This window comes from Coloeus monedula, assembly GCF_965178545.1.
Source record: "Coloeus monedula genome assembly, chromosome: 3".
In the NCBI taxonomy this organism is placed as follows: Eukaryota; Metazoa; Chordata; class Aves; order Passeriformes; family Corvidae; genus Coloeus; species Coloeus monedula.
Window position 1 is genome coordinate 75,074,439 of NC_138783.1, and position 24,857 is coordinate 75,099,295.

Here is a 24,857-nt window from a genome sequence, read left to right on the forward strand (position 1 = left end):
CAGGGCTGCATCCTTATCAGTTGTGAAATTCAAGTTGGTTCTCTTTGAAGTGGTTCCTGCAGTTTCTTCATAGTCAATTAATTATTATGACTGATGAGGTTTATTTCTTTTCATTATCTCTCTTGTTGCCAGACAGACAAGTCTGGTAGGTCTATGTCTTGGTATGTTTGTTTTTTAGTGTCTTCCTCTTGCCCCTGGTCACCCATTTTGATCAAGGTCTTCAGTCAGGTGATCTTACCAAAATAACATTCTCACACTCCATCTTTATCAATCATGTTACTGACCAGGTTTGTTTCTTGTTTGCTGGTTGGGTTTGTGCCCCTCTGTGTTTGGCTTCCTCCTCTTTTGTACCATCCCATTTGACAATCTCCTTGGTCAGATAACTGCAAGGGAGTTTCTCTTGCCTTCCACATACCCTTACACTAAACAGAAGTCTAGGTGATAAATACAGTAGGCCATAAAAAAAAAAAAAAAAAAAAAAAATCACCATGACCTAAAACCTTTCAACTTTTTGACAGACAGATATTTTGAATGCATGTACCATTTGTTTCTGATCCTCTTGATATGAATCTCAGAAGCAGCAGCACTATTAGAGAGATGAGGTAAGACAACGGAAACCTTGCTGTAAGCAGCTGCTGTGACCCAGAAAGACCTGATCAGTAAAGTATTTTTGTTGTCAAAAAAATCTACCACCTGGACTTCTGTGGGATTATAGTATTTCTTCTGGCCTTCATGAAATTCCAAGATGGCTAAAGTTGCATTCTACCACTAAGGAAAAGCAAAAATGTTAAGTCTTTATTCTACTTTCACCTTGAAAAATATCTGTTCTCTGGACTACCTCAATGATAATGAAAAGGCAACAAATGAAGTCAAGATTTCAGACATTTCCTTGTAGAAAAGCATATGATCAAAAGTCTACATTTTTTTTTAAGGTAGGTTTTATTGTTGGCTGCTTATATGATTTAAAGTTAGACTCCACTTTTGGCTTTAACAGTAAAAATGATACTGAAATAAACTAAGCAATAGTGTTAGAGTGATGATTAATTAATTTTGAAAGTGCTTAAAGGCTCAAAATTTTACATAATTTTAAGTCTTATTATTAGTAATTTTTCAATCAATTTGCTTATTTGATAAGTTCTAGCTAGCAGAGAAAATGTCTGGAAGAGGTTTTCACTGAATGATCAAAATGCTTTTCTACAGAAGGCTTATGATGTCCTATATGAAAATATTGAAGGTCGAAAATACTGTGAAAGATGTGGTCTATTCCCTGCAAACAGCATAGAGGACTACTATGATATCTCCTCTGAATTTTTTTAATTCACTCATAAAATCCAACAGAAACCCAGTGATTCAGTGATAAACTGAGAACTTTATTGGGGAAAATTTTTGGTATGTCTGTGAGCTAGTCTTACAATCAAGACACCAAAAATTATACTAATATTTTATTTCAACAATATAAAATAATAATAAAAAAAAGAATTCACCTGAGTACAGGAACCTATTTAGAATTTTTTAATAACAATCAAATTTTTAACTGAATATAAAAATATAATTAGTGAAATTAATGTGTTCAAATAAAATTAATAGTGTAATGTAATAATGTAATAATGTAATAATGTAATAAATATATGTTTTCTAATGCAGTATATGAGTGCAAAATATAATCTATCAGATAGATACTCAGAGTATAGTTAGTAATCTTCATACACCAATAAACTTGAAACAAACCAGTAACATTTGTATGGAATAAGAAAACCTATCAAAGTATGTGAAACTTAACCTTTATTCAAAACTAGAGTTATACTAACAATTTAGTTTGGGCTTACTAGCATAAAGCTGGAATAGCATAACAGTACACTGAAGAAATACCCAGCTAATGATAGAAACATTACCCACTGAAAATAACTGCAACATTTTACCTCTCCTTGAGACTTGGATTTCTTTGCACTCTTCTGTAAATATTAGCACTTTAGTGGTATCATTTAGCCTTAATGAAGACCCCTTAAGATGTCCTAAAATAGGAGTAAAATGCAATTTACTTCCTCCGTAACACTCCATTACACCAGAACAGTCAAAATGATCTTCAGTCTTCATAGAAAACTTGTCCAGATAATTTTTCCTGTTATGTGAGAATTTGTATTTCTAAACTATTTTTCACATAATAAAATGAGTTTTCTCCTTAGTTGTTTATTTAGGATATTTTCTTTATGATACTGATGCTTTCAGCTGTCTTATTTTTTTGTTAATCTCTGATATTTTAAAAACAAACTTACAGTTTATTAATTATGTAATATTGAATTCTAGCTTCATTACACCTAACTTTAAGCATCTTAAGAGTGTTATCACCCTGGACATTCAGAATTTGGGACTGCAGTAATTGTTCCTATGAATGTGTCTTTCCTTCTTTATTGTTTAGGCAGCTTAGGCTTACTGCACTCTAAAACTAAATTCTCAAGTGTCCAAATTTAAAGGATGGTTCATGTAGTTAGAAGGAAGGATTGCTTATTTGTTACAGTTAGCAGGAGAAAGTTTCATGTTCTGCTTTTCTAAAGAGCGTGATGATGATTAGTTGATCTTCAAGTACGGACAGAATCAAAAATACTCTGGGCGCTCCTAATGAAACTTTGGAACTGTCATCTATGAAGAAGATACTTCTGTACATCTGAGAGATGCAAGGAAGTGTGGGGGGAAAAAATCAACATTAAAAATCCTAAAGAAAGAAGTAAATATCTAAATGCAGGTCAAGATTTGTAGGTTACTGTTGCAGTGGCAAAGTCCACTTTACACCCCCCACGTTGCTTTGAAAATGGTCTATCTGTAAACCTCTGGGCTACAGAGTTCTCCCTTTACCAAGATTCCACTGGTTACTGACTCTCTCCCCCCTCCCATCCCTTCTCCCATTGTCTCCTTTTATGTCACTCACCCTTGCCTCTGCCCCCTAGTCCTCAAACCATTGGCTTCTGATGCTTTGCCCACCCCGGGACCCTTTGGGACAAAACCACGCACGTGTCTTGTTCTTGCTTCTTTTTCCCTCCTTCCTTCTACTCTGTTGGTTTCATTAAACGTCTCGGAATCGCATTCAGAGAACTCCTCTCGCCTCTCTGTCTCCAGCTCGTGCATGGACTGTGTGTGTGAGCGGCTGCTCGTGACCACCTGCGAAGGTGAGATTGTGTGCACACGTGGGTGCTGGCAGAGCGCCGCCTGAGCGTCTCCACGAGGGACCCTGTGGAATAAACACGGCATCGATTCACTGAAGCCCTCCTTCCATAGGTTACTTCTGATAACAAGTCAATAAGAATTAGATATATTTCCCTATCCTATCCAGAAATCCTATATGTTTTAAAGTATGGGAATGGTATAGCAAAGGTTTGAAGCATTTTATCATTACATGTTGAGTGCACAAAAGCTAGTCCTGATGTAATCTTGTATACTCTATTTGCTTCCCACAAGTACTTTTTCTTTCTGTGCCAAGGGTGGAACAGCTGCACAGTCTTCTTATTGTATCTTTTCACCTGTTTTCTTCAGTGCTAGGCTCTAAAAGCTAATTTTGACGCATGAGGGAACAAAGCTTGCCCATAATGGGGAAGCACCCAGGGTACAATGGGGGAGTTGTCTCCCTCCTCTTGAGAAAGTGGGATGATTGAGGGCTGATCTGACGTGTCTGCACATAAGCATGTAGAATTTATAAAATGAACAGGATCCTGAGATGACAAGCCAGCCCTCATCAGGAAACAGCAAAGCAGGGAGACAAATAACAATTAGGAATTGAAGGAAACCACTGTTGGAAAACTGAAGACTGGAGGAGGAACTGAAAAAGGCAGAGTGGACAAATAAAAGAAGTGGAACTTGTGGCAACCATAAGTCTGTTTTTAGTAATGGAATTACGATGTCATAGACATTACAGTAACATGGCGGGACAAATGCTTGCCCTTCTGGAATGAGCTAAACAGATACAAAGTCCCTTTAAACACTTTATGGAAGGCAGGGCAAGTTGTACTCTACCCAAAGGACCAGCTCACATGCAAAAACTCTTATGAAATGGAACTGCCTTGAGAGCTTTTGAGTTGGGATCAGAGTGGGTACAAATACAGACAGCCCAATCAAAGCATATAGGCTGTCAGAGACTGAAATATTAAAGTCTATGACTTAAACATTTTCATAGAGGCATTTTAAAACTGTATTACAAAAGCTGCAGAGAAGACTACTGCACCCTGAATGGGGCCCTGACTGAGGCCTTACACCACTGCAGAGGAGCCCAGCTGAGGGGCTCTCACCGGAGGCGGCGGGGGGGAAGCTTATCCACAGCAGAAGGGGTGACATGGCCCATCAAAGGGGCCCCCCTCAAAGAGGTGCCCAGACCCTGCACCAGAGCACCAGAGATGATGCAACAGACCCTCAGTGTTGCAAGGGACAGAGTCAAGCCGGCCCCTGCAAGGGGAGACACGTGGGTGTTCCCACCTGGCCCAAAGTGTATATTAATCCATGGGATCCTGTACTCTCTGGCGTGTGGTGTAGTGGCGTGTGGCAGTGTGGCCACGGCGGTGACAGGGGGACCCTCACCCTCAATCAGAGGACCAGATGGTGATCTGCTTCCACCTAATCCCTGTCATCCCTCCCTGTTCCCCCACCCCCCATGCACACTTCTTCTTTCTTTCTTTCTTTTCTTTTTCTCTTTCTTTCTTTCTTTCTTTCTTTTCTTTCTTTCTTTCTCTTTCTTTCTTTCTTTCTTTCTTTCTCTTTCTTTCCTTCTTCTTTCTCTTTCTTTCTTTCTTTTTCTCTTTCTTTCTTTCTTTTTTCTCTTTCTTTTTCTCTTTCTTTCTTTCTTTCTTTCTTTCTTTCTTTCTTTCTTTCTTTCTTTCTTTCTTTCTTTCTTTCTTTCTTTCTTTCTTTCTTTCTTTCTTTCTTTCTTTCTTTCTTTCTTTCTTTCTTTCTTTCCTTCCTTCCTTCCTTCCTTCCTTCCTTCCTTCCTTCCTTCCTTCCTTCCTTCCTTCCTTCCTTCCTTCCTTCCTTCCTTCCGAATTCCTTCCTTCCGAATTCCTTCCTTCCTTCCTTCCTTCCTTCCTTCCGAATTCCTTCCGAATTCCTTCCGAATTCCTTCCGAATTCCTTCCTTCCAAATTCCTTCCGAATTCCTTCCTTCCTTCTGAATTCCTTCCTTCCTTCCTTCCTTCCTTCCTTCCTTCCTTCCTTCCTTCCTTCCTTCTGAATTCCTTCCTTCCGAATTCCTTCCTTCCGAATTCCTTCCTTCCTTCTGAATTCCTTCCTTCCTTCCTTCCTTCCTTCCTTCCTTCCTTCCTTCCTTCCTTCCTTCCTTCCTTCCTTCCTTCCTTCCTTCCTTCCTTCCTTCCTTCCTTCCTTCCTTCCTTCCTTCCTTCCTTCCTTCCTTCCTTCCTTCCTAATTCTGAATTCCTTCCTTCCTTCCTTCCGAATTCCTTCCTTCCTTCCTTCCTTTCTTTCTTTCTTTCCTTCTTTCTTTCCTTCTTTCTTTCTTTCTTTTCTTTCTTTTTCTTTTATCTTTGCCTCTCTACTATTAAATAAAATACATCAAGTTTTTGGCATCAACATCTAACCTCGTTTGGTTTTAATCTTGTTTCTGGGAATATTTTGAACCTTCTAAATTCTTTCTGGTTTATGCACAGAGACTTAGCTTTCTTTGCTTTTCTGGGTTTAAACCAGATCGTAACATAGGCAGACAAGTCTTGTTGAAACAACTAGAGGAAGATGCAGGTTGAAAATAATGGCTCTCATGGGGGATTCTGACCACTTTGACACCTGCTAAAAGGGGAACATATTAGGATCCAAATAGTCCAGGGGATCTTTGACAATTGTCTGTCAGTAGTGCTGGCAAAAATTATCAAGCAGTAGTAGTCTTGGCCTGCTACTCTCAGTGTAGGAAAACTGGTCAATATGTTTTTTTTGCCTGCAGTCATCCCAAGAGAGTAGGATCTTTAGGAAAGTAAGGAAATGTTCTCAGAAATGTTTAATTTCCTCATCAATAAGCTTCAGAAGAACACCATCCTTAGCAGATTTGCTAGTGACATTGCACGGAGGTGGTGGGAGTGCTACTGATATTCTGGAGGATAGCGATGTTATTCAGAGAAATCTCATTAAATTGGAATGCTGGTCCTGCAGGAACCTGGTCAAGTTCAACAAATAAAAAGTCCTCTGTGTGTGCATTTAAAACTCATGTACAAAAAATCTGGGGACTGATGGGATGGATAGCTGCTGTGCAAAAATAGAATCAAGGGGTGCCAGTATACAACCTGACCATCCATCAGCATTTTTCCTGGAAACAAAGGTTAACTGCTTACTGAGCTAAATCAAAAGGAGTGGATACAGTGGATCAAGGGATGTAGTAATGCTTCTTGTCTAATTTGAGCCTTACATTTTGGAATGTATGACAAAATCAGAATTCGGATGAGGACACAGCCTTTTTTTTTGGCTCTGACAGTCTTTTCACTTGCACTGCACTTACATAATATTGAGGGGTTATCAGTGATGCATAGGAGGAAGAAATGCATGGAGCTGGAAACAACTGGAATCTGACTGAAAATGATCCAAAAATAAGAATAAAGTTTTTATAGATAGCATTGGATTAATTAGCTTAGGGTTATAAGACAGAAGTTGTTATTCACTGGACCTACAGGACTATAGTAAAGAGTTTAGTGCTAGCAGTTACAATATGATGGTATCACTGATATGATTTCACAAAATATCTTGAAAATTATTTTCAGTGAATTTTTTTGCTGTAATTACAGGAGGCTATATAAGGTCAAAAGGAAAACAAGGAAACAAAACTGAACGGAGAGGTTTGTCCTATGTGTTTCACTTTATAACATAATGCAATTAAGAACATTTTTTTTATTGCATATTCTTGTGCAATGTGTTGACTAAGACTTAATAAGCTTACTGGAAAAAAATACAATTTTTTAATTCCTAATTATTGTAATCAAGATTTCATTTGTTCTGATACATTTAACCATGTGATTAAGTATGAATAAAGTGAAATAGAAGAATTTTATATGCCTCTGAAAAATGAACTTCAGTTAGACAGTTCTCCTTTATATTCAACTCCCAGTCTTTGCAAGCAAGTGGTTTGTACTACCTTTTAACAACCCCATTTGTATTTTCTATCACAGATGAAAAGTGATATAAAACTCAATTCAATAATATCTAATGAAAAGTTCCAGAAAAGAATTATGGCACTACCCATCCTTCAAGAAAAAAAAAAAAAAAATCATCCTAAGAATAATCTATCCAGTATGTAAAACCCAGTAGTCATCCATAATAAAATCATTATCCAATCATTATTTTCTGCTAGCATAACTAATAAAACTGATAGAATCAATAATTTATGTTGATATTAGCTATCCATTTGAAAAGATACTTTTATTTTGGAATTTGTCATCAAATTAATATGTCTTACAGAGTAACTCATGCTGTCTTGTTACAATATCTTTCAATAACTGCACCATATCATTCCCATGAGGGTGATATTTAAGATTCTTCCAGTGATCTGTAAAGCCTGTTCTGTCACAATCACCTTCTTGCTCCCCTCAAAGAAGGCCAGGTTACAGTATTTTTAATATAAGTGTTACTACTCTTTTCATGGTATGTATATATGGAGGTATAGTAAGCATATTAACATGTTCATAGATGTCATGCTCATCTTGCCCCAGAGCATTCAACCCCAATGTGTGATTCTTTTCTGCCTTTATATATGTGTAGTGAAGGCAACTGTTTTCAGCTTTAATGATGTCATTCCAGTAAAATTATGTGCTGGAATTTGTTTTGTTAAAATTGAAATGAAACACGGATGCACAGTATTTTCCAGAATATCATGAAGTTTAACCCCTTTCATTAGCAGAGACAGAAGTCTGCCAGTAGCAGCATATGCTGAGTATATTCAGTCTGCCCTTATGTCATTATGCTTTGGGAGACAATGGACTGCAGGGTAGATTAAAGGCAACACTGTACATAAGGCTTTACTCTTTTTCCTTCTCCAAAGGCTAGTTTCTGTTTGGATCTAGCAAATTACATTTTTTGGTTTGTTAGTTTCAATGAGGCATTTGGAACTGTTTTATTCCACCTGCTAGAAAGGAAAGCTTTTTTTTCTTTTTTTACCAGTTTAACACATCTCACTGCACTACAAATGTAAGTGGAACCCTATTTATGAAAATTGTTTTAGTCGAATAAGACATAGGTACACGAAACTAGATATTATATACTCTGTCTATTAATATTGAATTTAAATTGTTTTATGAATGTGATAGTTTGATTTTTTAAAAAAATTATTTTCTTTAAAGGAAAATTACTATTATTGTGTAAAATTCCAAATGAAACAATCAGACTTCAGAGCGCTAACAGAATAGTATTTAAAATTTTTCACAGTTTCTACCATATAGCAGTAACAGAAAATCAAATCAAGTAAGATTCATCTTCATGCATTTTAAGTCATGTTTACATAGAAGACGATTGACTGATAGCTCTTAATAGTAAGAGAAATCAGGACACCAGAAATAACCACTAAACTATCTGCAAAAAAGACAAATACTAGCAAATACTCTGTCTAGCAAATAAGAACTATTTCTCATAATTTGATCTCTACTACAAGGAATCCCTCTACAGTCATTCATCCTTTTGCAAGGCCTAATCAGTATTGGAAACTATGAAAAACAGTAAGAAGGAATTGGGGAGAGGAAGGCTTCTTGTATTTCCTCTATCTCTGCTCACAACTGCATGGACCAGTAGAGAGGAAGATAGCTGAGTTTGCTTTTCTGTTCATTCCATATCAACTTCAGACGCAGTTGTTCTTCCATTAAGAAAAAATATATTTGCTGAATTTAGCATACAGTGTAATGCATTGTCACCCTGTAAAGCCCAAACAACCCACTAGACTGTTATGCATTGTCACCCACATGAGATAAACCAGTAATTTAGTCAGGAGATTTGGTTATAGCACAGCCATCTAGAAGTTCTTGTTTCTTACTGTGAACAAAGCATTTTGTCAAAGAAACAGCTTTTCAGTGAGCTTCATCTTACTCTGAGAAAGGTGTCTACCTTGGGACAGAGAAGTTGTACTGCGGGGGTGCCTGTTTCCCTCCACTGAATATAAAAGACATGTAGAATGGCTAAGTTAGATGTTTAGCTTTTCAGCATTTAAATTAGGTGACATAAGTCCCAACTGTAGTGTCTCAAGAAAAATGAAAGGTTTTTAGCAATCTAAAATAGTCTACCTACCCTCACATTTACACACTGCAAATACACCAAACTGTTAAATGGATAAGTGATAAAAAGGCAGTCTTTAATGTTCTTATCTTGCTGTACTTAGTCTTAGCAATGACCCAAAACCCAAAAAAAGATCATTTTTATGGTATTAATAATACTGGTAATTTCCTGCTACTTTTTCTAGATGAACATTAAATTTAGTAACATCTTTATAATTGACTATAATATAGTCATATATATAATACATATATAGATATATATATATAATATATATATATACTATATATAATATAGTATAGAGGGCACACTAGAGCAAAGACCAGGTAATGAAGTCCTATTCTTGTATCAATCTGTGTATAACAAAACCACCAAAACCACTCTTTCCACCCTGTCCATTTAGCAGAAATGCTACCTGCCACATATCAAGCTCAAAATATACACAGAACTATAAGCTAATCTTTCACAATGTTGTCTTCTAATATAAAACATGACTTTTTTGTTTTTTTTTTTAAGAAACAGAAAACTCCTTTTGCATCTTTGGAAGAACATTCAAGCGATTCTGTTTCAGTCGTGGCATATTTGATTCTCAACTTGTACTTGATTAAAACTCTATTAATCATTATTAAAGATTTCTTCATGCAAACAAAACATTTAACTTATTTAAGTTATAATTGTTCACTAATTGAGCAATAAGCAGTTCACAGAACTCTAAATTAGCATATGAGTGTAAAAGATAAGTACATTGGGAATAAAGTCTCTTGCTGCATAGTTTTGGTTGGTTTTAATATATACACATGAATGATTGATATAAAATTATATTGCTTGTAAGAAATGATTTTTCATTAATTACAATTCAATTTCTTCTTGGTTCATGTAGTATGAGGAGAAGGAAATTAAGCAGATTTTCTTCTTGTCTATTTACGCTGTTTGTAAGTAGTATAGGTCTATAACTCCTATATGCTCTTTCACATTTACACAAAGATTGTGTATTTATATGCTTTAAAATCAAATAACTTCATCCATGTACAAAAAAAAAATCAGCAGTTTTATTTTGGTAACAAAGTTCTTCTATTTGTATTTCTTGAAAAGTAATATATTTTACCATATTTTCATCGAACTCATAAAACCAAAATAAAAATAATGAGTTGTTACATGAAAAATGTTTTACAGGATTTTATGTCAAATATTTTTCTCCTGGTGTATAAGCTTTTCAAAAAACAGACCAAAACAAAAAGGTGGGAGGCTGGGTTCTAGATTTGCCTGGATAATTTAGTGGCCTTCGGTGAAGTAGTTACTGCATCAGTGGACAAGGGAAGGGCTGTGAATGTCTTCTACCTGGACTTCTGTAAGGCCTTTGATACATGTTCTTTCTGCTGAATTGGAGAGAGAAGGTTTTGATGGGTGTAATAATTGATGGGTAAGGAAATGGCTGGTTGACTGCATCCAAAGTTTCAGTTTACAGCTCAATGTCCAAATGAAGATCAGTAGCAAGTGGTGTCCCTCAGAGGTTCTTACTCTGTTATCTTTATCAGTAACTTAGACAGTGGAATGGACTGCAAATGTGCAGATGACATCAATCTGACTGGTGCAGCTGATTTGCTGGAGGGAAGAGGAGCATCCAGAAGAATCGTGACAAGCTTAAGAAATGTGCTTGTGTGAACATCAATGAGGTTTGACCAGGCCAACTGCAAGGCCTTGCACCTGAGTCAGAGCAATCCTTGGTGTCAAATCAGGCTGGGGGATGAAAGCAGCTGTCCCAGTATCTGAGAGTACTGGTGAACAAAAAATGATCCTGTGGTCGTAAAGTGCCCCTTCAGCCCAGAAAACCAGTGGTGTCCTGAGCTGCACCAAAAGCGGTGGGTCCAGTAGGTCAAGGAGGATGACTCTGCCCCTCTACTCTGCCCTTGTGAGACCTCAAGTGGAGTGCTGCATATAGCTCTGGGTTCCCCAGCACAAGAGAGACATGGACCTATAAAAGAGGGTCCAGAAGAAAACCACAAAAAATATCAGAGGGCTGGAACCTCTCCTATGAAGTCTGGCTGAGAGATTTGGGGTTTTTCAGCCTGAAGAAGAGACGGCTTAGGAGAGGTTTTATGGCGACCTTTCAGTGTTTAAAGAGGGCTTATAGGAAAGATGAGAACAAATGTTTTACCAGGGCAGGTAGTGACAGGGACAATGGTTTAAACCTGAAAGAGGGTTGATTTTGATTTGATATGAGAAAAAAATTGTTTACTATCAGAGTGGTGAGACATTGAACAAGTTTCCCAGAGAAGTTGTGGATGCTCTGTCATTGGAAGTGTTCAAAGTCAGGTTGGATAGGGCTCTGAGCAATTTGAACTAGTAAAAATGTCCCTGCCTATGGCAAGGAGGTTGGACTAGTTGACCATTAAATGTCCCTTTCAACCCAAAACATTCTATAATTTGGACATTAAGACTGGACATTAGAGAACAGGAGACTACATGTGTTCTGGGTGCTTAAACTCAGCTCTTAAGCTCTATAACTACAGAGATCTAGTCAACAGTCATTGACCAACACTGATAATAAAGGGTACATTTAAAAGAAATTAGAAGCCTCAGCTCCTACAACATCTCTTTTCCATTTGACCTTGTCTAAGAGTGTGTCATGCAAATGTAGGTATGCATGGCTTAAATGCAAAAAAGCTGGTGAGATGAGCCTATCAGCTTCCCTAACCTCGGGCTCCTTCTGGCCAGTGTGAGTTCAGCACTGCCAGAAGGGTATGCCTACTGCCTTGAAACAGGCATTTCCATAAGACTTGAGTATCTGTATGCCAAAGTAGAGAAATGGCATTTCCAGAGTTTTAGTTTCCTTATAATTTTTCCAAACTGAGTTTTCAATCAAGCCAAATTTTTGTAGGATAAAATAAAATAAATTAAATATTCTATTCCCACATTCATTTTTTTGTTTTAATCCTTTACACGGTATTAGCTTGGAAACATCAACCTGCCAAGTTTTTGTCTAATCAGGATGTTTCAACAAAATCTCATTTGAAATAAAGTTTCAGTTTTATCTTGTGGACAGGCTAGAGGGATTTCAAACAGAATAGAGGTAAAATGTATGAAAAGATAATCTGCCACACTTACAGCAATATTCTATTTCCATTGAAATAAGATATGTGATAGGCTACACTGGTAAAAAAAAAAAAAGAGGAAAAGAGAGTAGAAATTGACTAAGAAAAGTAAGGAGATGATGGACCACATATTACCCACAGGTCAAGAACTGTCAGATCAGTATTAGCAGCTGAAATGAAGTACAGGCAGGCATGAAGTCCTTTCAGCAGCCACCAGTGCCACAAGGCATCTCAGAAAGAAATCCACACTAACACTATGGCAGTTACTTTTTCCACTGACCTTGACAAAATACACTAAGCTATTTGCACTGCCTGCCACAAGAGTATCATTTCAGACAGATGGAAAGAATTACTTGTGACTCCCAGTATTGTAAATCACTATTGAAAATTTCACTACAATAAGGCATTTAAAGACATTGGTAAACTTTTTAGTTTTAATACGTTATTCATCTTCATAATATGTTATTCATGTCTTCAGTTTCCCCTTATGTCCTGTTAATACTGGGTATGGAAGGAAGGGGAATAAATTCCAAAATCACTAGTGCAAAAATATTTATTTTAATGATGAGATTGTAATTAACCTTGGACAAAATTCTGAATGTTAAAAACAAAATAATACTGTCCCAAAGGAATTACACCAGACTTTAGTCACAAGACTCTGTGCTAGTAGGTTTTTTTTTGATCCAACCATCAAAGAGCAATTCCTGAATTAACATTATGTCATTGTGCCATAATCACATTTTCTGGCAGAGAATTTTCTGTCATATTAGCTACTACTGAATGAAATAAAGATGTTTTCAGAACCTGGGGAGCAAATAATCAAGTTAAGTACATTTGTTCATTTAATAAACAAAAAATGCAAATATCCATACTACCATGTAAATTGCCTACATAAACTAATGTTGCTTTTCTTTGCATCTTTTGACAATCAAAAGCAGAGAACAAACCCTGTTAAAATCCTGTCCCATAACTCACTGACTACATGGTCTTCAAAACATCCCAGTTAGAGGGATTTGCTTACATATAGACTATTACATCTCTGGGGATTAAAAGTGCATGACTTTAGAATGTTTAGAAATGTGATCCAATCGCCAGTTGGCAAAACACTTCTGAGACTGAAATGAATGGGTAGTAATAGTTTTATCTGACTTTACATTTCCATTTAGGCACATTCTCCAAACTTATCTTAGTTCTCTCCTTCAGTGGCATTCCAGAGGCAGATTATCAAGTTCTACAGAATATTCATTTTTCTTACTCTTCACTTGTCACATTTGCAAAACAAAAAAAAAAAAACCAAACAAAAAGACCCCCTCAGTAGTATTTCACCAACTATTGGAAGAGGCAACTCCTACGAGTCCGTGACATCCTTTCACACCCTTTCAATAATTCTCATTTTCCTAAAAATTTCCTTTTTTTTTTTCCAATTTGATGTGCAGAAAATAAAATCTAATTTTAATTCAGACTCATAAATCTTATCAAACTGCAAAAATTATGAGAAGCGAAAAAAAAAAGAAAGCAATAAAAATATGAAAACTAATTTTCTTGCAGTATACAGTTTCTTTATCCATGTATTCTTACAGTTCTTCATCCATATATTCTTATATTTAATGGAAAAAAGGGAAAACAAAAGGGAAAACTGCATCAAACCAGTATAAACTGTAATCTTTACCAACAAATCTCAGAAGTTCATTGCAATTTATGTCAAGATAAATATATTCGGCCACAAATCAAAGCCACAATACTTTATGCTAGTTTGGTCTATCAGCTATTAGATGTTTGTATTAGAAACATCTAATTCTATAATATTATAAGAGATATTTGGCTCTAGAGGCATCAGCAATATCTCATTTTTTACATTATGTTTTCAAAATACAGAACTTTGATCATGTCTTAGTGCAGAGCTGTCATCATAACACCCACAATAATCATAAATGATTTTGTATTGCTAACTCAGAACAAATGGTTAGGTTACCTATGATTTTAAAAGTTTAGTGTGTTGATAAGACATCACAGAAACTTGAAAGTTTTGCATAGGACTTTTTGAACAATCTTATAATATTTTGCAAGCTGAAGTTAAGTTTTTATTTAAGTTAATTAACTGTGTCTGCATTTCAGCCTGAAGACAAATTGCAAATCCATTAAAAATTAATTTCAGATGTTTTTGTAAAAGGAAAATAGAACTGTGAATGGGCTTAGTCTCTTCTGATTCAATAATGCAAAGGAAAGAAGGTTCAGAGGTTTTCAAAACTCAATTTCCTCATTTTATTCCCAAATTTATATTTTTACAGTCGGCTTACTAGGCTGACTATCTGTTTTGTTTCTGGAAATATTCACAATGTTCCTTTACAATCAGATGGTGATTTAGGATTGGCCCAGGGGAATTAAAAATAAACATTCTTTTGGCAAGGAAAACTCTTCAGTTTGGTTACTGTTCGTTTAGAACTAAACTAAAGAAAAATATTGTACTTTTGTGAAAAAGTCTGAGTATCCTCATGGTTAAAGCAATGGGCTGAATAGAACCATGATTAGACATTAATAATGATCTAATTTTATTTGAATTTTCTTAGTCTCGCTCTGAGCATGACTGGGCCCCTCCAAGAACTTAGCAGAGTATCTGTTTACCTAAATATGACTTTCATTTTAGGAGGGACATGTGTGTTTCCACTTTCCTCCCACCCTCCAAAACCAGATGCTTCTGAACATGACGGCAAGGTTAGCATTAAATGTTTAGGGCACTTTAAGCCTCAGCAGAAAGATGGAATTTTAAATTCCTTAAAGTTAGATGGCGTTGGGAGAGTCAGACATCAAAATTCTTATTGAAATAAAATTTACTTCTCCAGATTTTTTTTCTATTAATTTCAGTGGAAATGTGTATGAGTACCATAGTCAAGTATTGAAGCATTTCTTTACACCAGAAGAATTAATCCATAACAATTAGTTCCCTACGTCATCTTGTTCTTTGCCTTCATCACTGATCCTTGCTTCATCTTGTGTTCTGCACTTCATCTTTGGCAGACTGAGACACAAGTTTTTCCTATAGTGTATAAATATTAAAATTCAGCTTTAGGCTCATGCATGAAAAACACAAGAAAATTATAAAAGAAGCCCCTGGACATAGCTCAACAGATGAGGTAATAACTTTAGTTCTGGGGAAAAAAAGAAATTGCACTTCAAGAGAAAACTATTTTTTGCTAACAAAAGAAATCACTGCAGCTGAACATTGTTTTACAATTTCATTTATTAAGCAAAAAGAGCTATCTGAAAATTTTTTTGTCAAAGTTTGGGAAAAGGGAGAAAGGTAGGTGTGGAAGGGATCATTGTCTTATTCTATTTCAAAGTGAACTCTACATAGTGTAACTAAATTTCACCTTATTTCATCTTTTTTTCTTTTAAATAAATACTTTTTATCACTAATTATATGTGGCATTTTCAGCACAGTGAATACTTCTAATGCTGATGGTAGGAAGGCACAAGGGAGTTGACTCAGAATATGGAGGCAATGAGCTGTCAAAAGTGATGCTAAATCACGTGTTGGAACCATGGTTATCTTCTTGCTCTGCATTAAAAAGAAAGAGAACTTCCTCACTCCTACCTCTAAAATGGAATAGAGGTTGAAAAACCACTTTCCAAGACAGCATTGTGGGAAAAAATGAGATTTTTGACTGTATGAAAAAATACTTACTGATACTGTATGCTACTTTTTGGCACTTGTGGAAATTTTGTCTTGCATTTGAGAGTGTTGCTGAAAAGTAAGTAGACTTGACAAACCCACTCTTCTCCTTTAGTTCATGCAGTACTAAATTTTATCCTACATGTAATTTTTATTCTGTACATTTATTTCCTTAACCTTGCTATGACCAAAATAAAAGATTCTTAAAACATAGAGAGAAAGTGAGAGATTCTTGAGATGACAAGGAAACCTACTTGCAGCAGGGAGCAGATTTATAGCCCAAACTAAAAAAGTAGAGAAAAAATATTTTTCTGGGGACTTAAAAGAGACTATGCAGAGAATTCAAGTTACTGTACTAAGAAACAATACTAGAATTCTACCATGAAAAAGCACAGAAATAAAAAAATCTCCTATGAAACTAACAATCTTAAAGTAACAGAATATAATGGGAAAAAAATAAAATGTCATATTTAAAATAAAATTCTCTTCTGAATCAAAATGTTGGATCTACATTTTATCTTTTTTTTTTTTTTTTTTAATTTAGCTATAGTGAGGATCATCATAATTTTGATTAGACTTGCAGTGTTTTCCTGGGTCTTATTTAAATGTATTTAATTTAGTAAGCTGTTTTATGTGCTGCTTACTTATCTCCAGAGTTGTGGTGTAGGAAAACTGCTTAAGTGTGCTGATGTCTAAAACATATAAAGATTCAGAAATTCCTAAATTCTCTGTATTACTATTGTGGTTCTGATATGCAGTTCCTTCATTATGCTTTTCTAACATTTCCTAAATAGCTACTGAATTATGAAAACCAGTCCAAGGTTGATAGATTTGACAGTAGCTTACCGTGAAGTAGACTTGGGGGAAACCCCCTCACACATTTCAAGGTTTGAAAGGAATTTTTTTCTTTCATTTCTATTTTTCAAAGTAAAAGTTCTCTATAGGTATTAAACAAGTCCAGAACACTTTCTACAACCTTGGTGTATAAAGTTACTGACTATCTGAAATGGATATCAGTCATGTTTTTGCTTTGTTTGAGATATTTACCTTCATGCTGAGGGGTCTTCAGTAATACAGAATGAGTTTCTGTTGAGTCAATATATTGCTCACCCTGAGGAAGCAAAAATAACATGTCTCTTCCAAAATTAAATTTTCCCCATAGGAAAGCCTGATGAAAAAGGCCCTAGTTTTAACAGTCCAAAAGTTTTATAGTTTTCTATCAGACCCAAATTCTTGAAAAATATTTGAAAAAAAACAAGCAGAAATCACAATTACTGAGGTTTCCGCTTCAGAGTGGCTTTTATAAAAAGTCAGAACAGCAAAATAGAACTTTGAGCCTGTTTTTTTTTTTAAGAATGAGTCTTTTAGTTAGCCCCAGATTGTTACAAAGTTTCTCTTGCAAAAAAGGATCTCTGACAAACCCAGGCGTGATTGATACAGGTGATTCCAGCCACTCTGTCTCCTGAAGAGAACTCAGACAACCAGCTGTAGTAGTCAGCAACCCAAGTTTAGCATGTAACAGTCATGGTGAGAACCCATGATTCCTTTGTTCTGCTGTTTGAATGTTTTCCCCTGATTGGTTAATGTTTTTCCCTCCTTGCTTTATGTATGAGGTTGTATATATTCATTTCCCAAGTTTAATATGTATCAGTTCTAGAAAGTTCTTTGTTCCTTGATGCCCCATTGGTTCCTTCCCTAAATCCCTCCTTTGTGTTATTTCCATTGGTTCCCTTGCACTCAACCCTGCCTCCATTTGCTGTATCCCTTATCCCCGCCTTTCCTGCCTGGACCCTTGTCAGATCCTTGGCTCTCCATCTTCTCCTTCTCATTGTCTTGCCTCAATAAATTTTCTGCGTAGAAATTACACAGAGAGTCCCCTCTCTCTCCCTTCTTTGCCTCTGCCTGTGTGCCTTCGTGCCCTGTTTAGGCATGGCCCCCTCAGGTGAGGAGCGCACCTCGTCTGCCTGCACTTTTGTGTGTGTGTGCCACCGTAGTGCAGTCAGGTTGCGGCTTGACCTCCAGGCTCTCTTTGGGCTACCATGCAAAACCTGACACCCAGCTAGTAATCTTGGCTTGAAAATGGACTGGTCAAGAGGCATATTTTGAAGATCAGTTGTGGGGAAGAAACTGTCCCTTTAGCTTTCTGTTTTGTTTTAGGCAGTACAAATAGATACTTAAAGCTCTGCAGTCATGCTGTATCATTCCAAGACATCTTTTTAGCCTTTCCGGCTGAGAGACTGCTGTTATTCTCCTTTGGATGCTTTTTCTGTCTTCTTGCACTGTGGCCTGTCACGCTCCCATTCTCATCTTGAGAAGACTGAATGCCTCCATTCATTCCTTTCTTTCCTCGTGCATTATTCTTGTACACTATTACTGGTTTTACTGTCCTGTCCATTGCTCTTCTTCGAAGTGTCCTTCTTATACAGTAAATATTGTACATACACTGTTGACATCCAGTTGTTAGGAGATGCCTCTGCCTGAATTAAGGTGCAAATGAGACCATATGCCAAAGTCAATGGTAAGGATTTTATTATTTATGTTGCAAATCCCTCTCTTCTCTGCTTATCTCAAGTTCCTACTGTGGTGGCTTATCTTAAGGCAAATTCCTTCTGTGGCCTTGACAGTGTTTTGACACAGGCAACTGCATTCTTTAAGTAATTATTAATACTCAGCTAAGTGATAATAAGCAATAATTTTTCTACTAAAATGCTTCTTTAAAATGATATAGGTGCCTTTTATGATTTCATAAATTTGGCTATAAATGAAAAAGGGAATGCAAAAAGTGGTTCCAAATGGAATACATAATGACACTGTTAAAAAAATGACAACTTTATCTTTCAAAAGTATTTGTTCTTGACAGTGAACCTTCAAGATAAAGTAGCAAGTATAATAGTATTATATTTTGTTTAATTATTAGTCCCTCCTTCATTTTTCATTCTTCTTTATAGTGTTGTTTGTTTTGGTTGTTTGTTTGTATGTTTTTCCTACTTTCCCCTGTTGGTATTGAAGTATAGAAAAGTATAATGAAACAATACCGGAGGAAAAAAATCCAAAACTTTTAACAAAACATGATATTAACTTTTTTTTGAGAGACTGGAAAATTTGGGTAGAGATGCTCATTTACTCAGAAAACATATTTGTGAAACTTTTGCTCATTTTAATGTGATTTATAAAACAACCTTCAAAATAGATATTTCAATTAACTTTAAAATGCTAAATAATTGTGTTAATAAAAATACTTCAAGGTAAATTATTTGAACCACTAAGTAAGGAGGCTGCAAAGATTTTTCAGAATATTAGTGGCAGCAAAGGAACAAATGGAACCAATGACTTTGCAGTTAATTACCATATCCAAGAAAAATATGCAGATAGGAGAGTAAATAAGAGAAGAAAGGAATGCACAGGGGAGAAGACTAGATCAGTTGACTTAATATGAGGAAGGGACTTAATGACAAATAATAGAAAATTGTGAAGGATGCTGGGAAAAATATTCCATCCTTTCTTTGGTCTAACAGTTTCTATAACAGATGATTGTAGAATGGATGACTTAGTTGCAGTAGTTGAGTAAAACAGCTTTTGTTATTAAAAGGAAGAAAAATATATGACTCTTGACTAATTTTAAATGGCTTCAGATTCACAGACCTGCAAATAACAAAAGTATAAAATGTTTAGCAAGAGAAAACAACTTTTGATTGCCTTCCTCACCATTCAATTGGTCTCAAAAGACTATGAGAATTTATTTACGTATTTATTATTTTTTAATGTTTCATCATTAAAAATCAGAAACTCTGGGGGGAAAATTGCTAAAAATATTGTACTGTAAGCAACAAACAAATTAACATGATCAGCTTGCTTTTTATCAAGCTTAATTTCAGGTAAACCTTACTATACTGAGATTATTTTTAAAACCCAACAGTAATCAGTTCAAAGAATTAATGCCCTACTCTGTCCTGGAAGAACAGAAATGGCTTTCATTGATGTAAATGTGAAATTTTCACTAGTTAATTTTCTTTAACAAGAAGTTTGAGGTAGAAAGATAGAAAGAAATAGGAAATACCTGTCAGAGAGTGGGAGCAAGAGCAGAAGATAATCAGCTGGACCTAGATGAGCTTTAAGATCCCTCCCAACTCAAAGCATTCTATGATTCTAGTTGTATGGACTCCAGAAGTGATGGTGCTTTCTGCTGAGCAGGCCCTTGGCATGGACAGGGGAGTAGAGGGTGCAAGGCTTTAGCCACAGGGTCACCTGCAAATTCCCTTCTGGTGGATTTTTGTGTGCAATATAAATATGAAAATGGTGAAAAGAGCCTTTACAGCATCTTTACAGCCACACAGAACCTCTGAAGGAGCAATCGTTCGTCCTTTCCCACACCAAACACATGCTTGCTTTCTAACACTGCCTGACTTCCTGGCCATCATCAGCATCAGAGCATGGCTGTGATGGCTTCATTGTCCAGGCTGCATAGGCCTGGTGCAAAGGTGTTTCCAGCACAATTCTTTATCAGCCAGGCTCAATGTGTGGCTTTAGTTTGCCTTTAGAGAGAAGGGAAAACCCTGACTTCCCAGCCCAGCTGGGAAGTCTCATGCTGGTGTTGGTGGCTGAGCAGTCAGTCGTCACAGATGACGCACTGGGACTTGAGTTTGAGAATACATCAATATCTCTGAGAGACCAGAAATGAAATCTGTAGACTCTTTTCTTATGCCTTAAAAATTTTATGAGAAAAGATACAAAATCTTAAGTAATTTGAAAAGTGTTCCTTCTTTGGCAGTATCCTGGGAATGTACAATATATCTTAATTACAGAATATTGTATATTCATGGGTTTATATCATATACTGTAATATAAATATACAGTAGGTAATAAATAGACATGATTTGCTAATTCTACTTATTCATTAATTTTTTTCTTAATTTATGTATTTTTAGATTATTCTTATTACTTTTTCTCTTCTTCTATGTGCTTTTAAATTCTTATCCTTATTACTCTTCTTCTATGTATTTTCGAATTTTGCTTCTTTTCCTTCTTCATCTTTATCTTCTCTGTCCTTGTCTTCTTCATCATTGTCTTCTTCTTCATCTTCCTCTTTGTTAACAGCAGCTCCCATTTGTTCTGGCAGAACTGTGTGTTGCAGTACTGAAGGGAGGTTCTGGGAGCAATCCGTGCTGTTGGTGTCCTGACTGTGCTACCTCTCCAGCTGTGCCACCAGGCAGGGACAGAGGAGCAGTGTGCACAGCACCTGCAGCGCTGGCCTGAAGAGGGAGGGACACTTCTTGGGGGAGCTGGCTCCCTGTTGTGGGCCTGGGCTCCCAGATGGCCAGACGAGGGGCTCGGGGTGCCGTGCAGGGCAGGGACTGGGCTCTCTTCCCATTTGGCTGTAACTGTTGCTTCCATTTCTACAGCCAGCCATTGCTCCAGGGCATACTGCTCCTCCAGCTGCTGGCTCAATGCCTGGATCTCCAGCAGAACCTTGCTCAGGATGTCACTGGTGATGTTCCGGCCCGTGCGCAGTGGAGCATGGTTGCTGGCCAGGCTGTTGCATGGGACGGGGGGTGGGGTCTATGTTCCTGCTGATGTCATCTCCTCACTGAGGACAGAAGAACCTACAGCATTTTCCTCCTCTAGAGCTTGGGGCTCCTCATCCCCAGCCGCTCTGTCTGGAGCAGCAGCTGCCAGCTCGGTGTCTGTAGGACTCCTTGGATCAGGAGAGGCTCTGGGCAGGGCATGGGCTGTTTCTGCTGCCACCTCTGTGCCCGCGCTCCTGAGAGACCTCATCCTCTCCAGGGGACAAGTCTGGGGCTCCTTATTGCTCACTGAACACAAGGGTCTGTCCCAGATCTTGGAGCTGATGTCATGTCCCCTCTGGGACAACTCCTGGCTGCTCATACCCTCATTCCATTGGAACAGCTTTTGGTCCCTCAGATCATCTTCTCATCGGGGCAGCTCTTGGGCTCTGTAGTCTGGTTCTTGGGACAGCTCCTTTTCGCTGCTGTCTCTCGCTTGGGGCAATTCTGGCTCTCTCCTGTCTTCCCACTGGGAGATTTACAAGTGCATATCTTCTTCCCACGGTGAGAGTTCTTGGTACCTCTCACCTTCCCACTGGGATGGCTCTTGGACATCTTCCCATTGGAATCTTCTGGAACTCTCACATCTCTCCATAAGGACAGCTCCTGGAATCTCTTTTCTTCTTCCTGTTTGCACTCCTGCTGCCCTCTCACACCTTCTTCCCATTGGAACATCTCTTGGACTATCACGTTTTCTTCCCATTCATACAGCTCTTGGTATGTCTCATCATCTTCTTCCCACTTGTACAGCTCCCAGACTCCTACTATTTCTTCCCATTAGTACAGCTCTTGGTGTGTCTTGGGCTCCTCTGGGAAAATTCTTGGACTCTCACGTGTACCTGTCATTGGTACAGCTCTTGGCTTCTCCTGGCTACCCATTGGGAAATTTCTTGGAGTCTCACAGCTTCTTCCTGTTGGTATATCTCTTGCACTGTCATATCTTCTTCCCATTGGGAAAGCTCTTGGCCACAAGCATCTCTGCACTGGGAAAGCCCTTGATGCATGTTGACAAAGAGCCATACCTGGCACCTTAACAGCAGTGGAGCAGACAGGAACTGCTACGGAGCAGCCTCCAGACTTATGGACTTGTAGCCCCTACTGTGCCTGGAGCCCTGAGAGGCTTTGGACAGGCTTCCATACAGCTTTGTGACTGTGCTGATGGTACCTCCTCATTGAGAACAGGAGACTCTGATGCTTTTTGTGCCTCAGGAGAGAGAGGCTTGGGGGGCTCCTCTTCCTCAGCAGCTCTGGCCAGGGCAGCAGCTACTGGTTCAGCATCCGTGGGACTCCCTGGGGAAGGAGAGGCCCTGGGCAGGGCCTTCCACTACTTGGAATTTGTTCAGACATCTATTAAACCACATTGATATGTATATATTTCTGCAGGCACCCTTGAATTCTATGGCTACAGAACAAGCAAGGTACTAAAGCAAGGTACTAAGCACTTTTGACATTCTCATTTGAAATCCTCTGATTACAGAGTTAAGCATGTAAGATCACAAGACTAGAAATACTGTAGAAGCATATCTTTAATCTCTTTGTTAGGTCGCTTGTACAATGGCATGGAGGAGCCCTCAGTCAAAAGCCTGAAGGCACTCACCAAGTGTTCTTCATGTTCCTAATCCAGGAAGAGGAAAACAATTTTTGTCAGCATTCAGTTATAATCTGATTTTAATATCATTTTAATAAATGGGATTACTGCAGAATTAAACTAGTGTCACAAGATTTTACCCATATTTTATAAATATGCTGTGTTCATGAGATTAATACACACTAAGTGGCATTTATAAAGCAATTAGTGTATTAGCATACAATACAAAAAATTATGTAATAGGACTTGTTATTGAAGTGTCGACAAACACCAGTTGAAGACAATGGCAGAAACAAAAAGGAAACAATTGACAGTATTATGTTTGATATTAAATGGTGTAGTTAAAAAATTGCTATGTTTCTTGCTGTATTTAAGTAGTATTACTGGATTTCTATGAGAGGAGGGAGTTGTCTGTTTCTTTCACCCTGTATTATCTGATAATTTCCTAAATTTAAATTAAAATCCTTTCTCTAATTATGAAAAAACTGTAAGAATAATCTAATATATTGCCTCTGTTGAGGCAATATTTTGCAAATAAGACTAAAACGAAGAATACATAATCTTTTAAATCGTTAGGGGAAAACAAACAAACATACAAACAAACAAAAATCATCACCCGAAACCACAAGTGTCATGGGTATCCCAAAATGCTACTGTATTCTGTTATCTACCTGTTGCCCAAAATTGTTACTGTCTGTTTCAGACTTGGCATGACTAGAACCAGAATTGTGGGGCAGTCTAAGGTTGCTGGTGTTGGTCTCTTGAAAAGATCAGGGCACCCAGGCTGGTTTCCTCCCTTACCTGGCAGTGTTTGCTGAAGGTGGAGACTCTGCTTTGGGAAAATGTTTTTGGAGTGAACTTTGCAAACTCTATTGTCAGCAAAGCTTGAGCCGCTCCCTTGGACCAGGTCCTGCCATGTAGGACCAACAGACAGGTTTTTGCCCCCCAACATATGTGTGATGTGGAGCACATCAGCACCAACACCGTCGGAGTCCCTACAGGCTGGATTCTTTCCAGCAGCCAAGCTTTTTCCCTATACATGCGCAAACTGCAAAGTGCAAAAGACTGACAGGGACTCATTCCTGAGTTTTTACTCATATCACAGAGACAAAAATTCCTACCTTTGTTGAACTGCTAGTGACAGAAGTACTCTTGATCATAGTGGCAGTGCTATATATGGCAAATATACTTACAGTTTTAAAGCGTTATTCTCTTAGAACATGTCATGCAGTGTAATCAGTGGTATTTCTGAAATGCTGAATTATCAGGTACAAGAAGAAGTGTCACCACAGATGTCTAGAATAATTGGGCAACTGTATCAGCACCAGGGTAAACATTAAACAAAGAAAAGAGCAGTACTGACTTGGTTATTCTATTCTTCATACCCATTACTCCTTTTTCCAGAGGTTGCTCATCTGTTTCTCCATTACAGTAAATTGCATAACAACAAAATACCTTCTAATGCATCAGTGACCTCGTTGATTCTCATAAAAGGTAAAATCATTAAAAGGCCATAATGGAGACTATGAACATGTCTGCTCTGGTTTTCTTCTTTTTCAGAACTCCCTGTGCTGATGAGAACAGAGTCAAAAGCCTTGTGGTGAAAGGAACTTTACAACTTGAGTATAAAAAATATGGTCTCAATCTGTCAGACATATCTAAACAGAACTAAAACTAGTTAACTCAACTTGCCACCTCCCACAAGTCCAGCTTTGTTACATA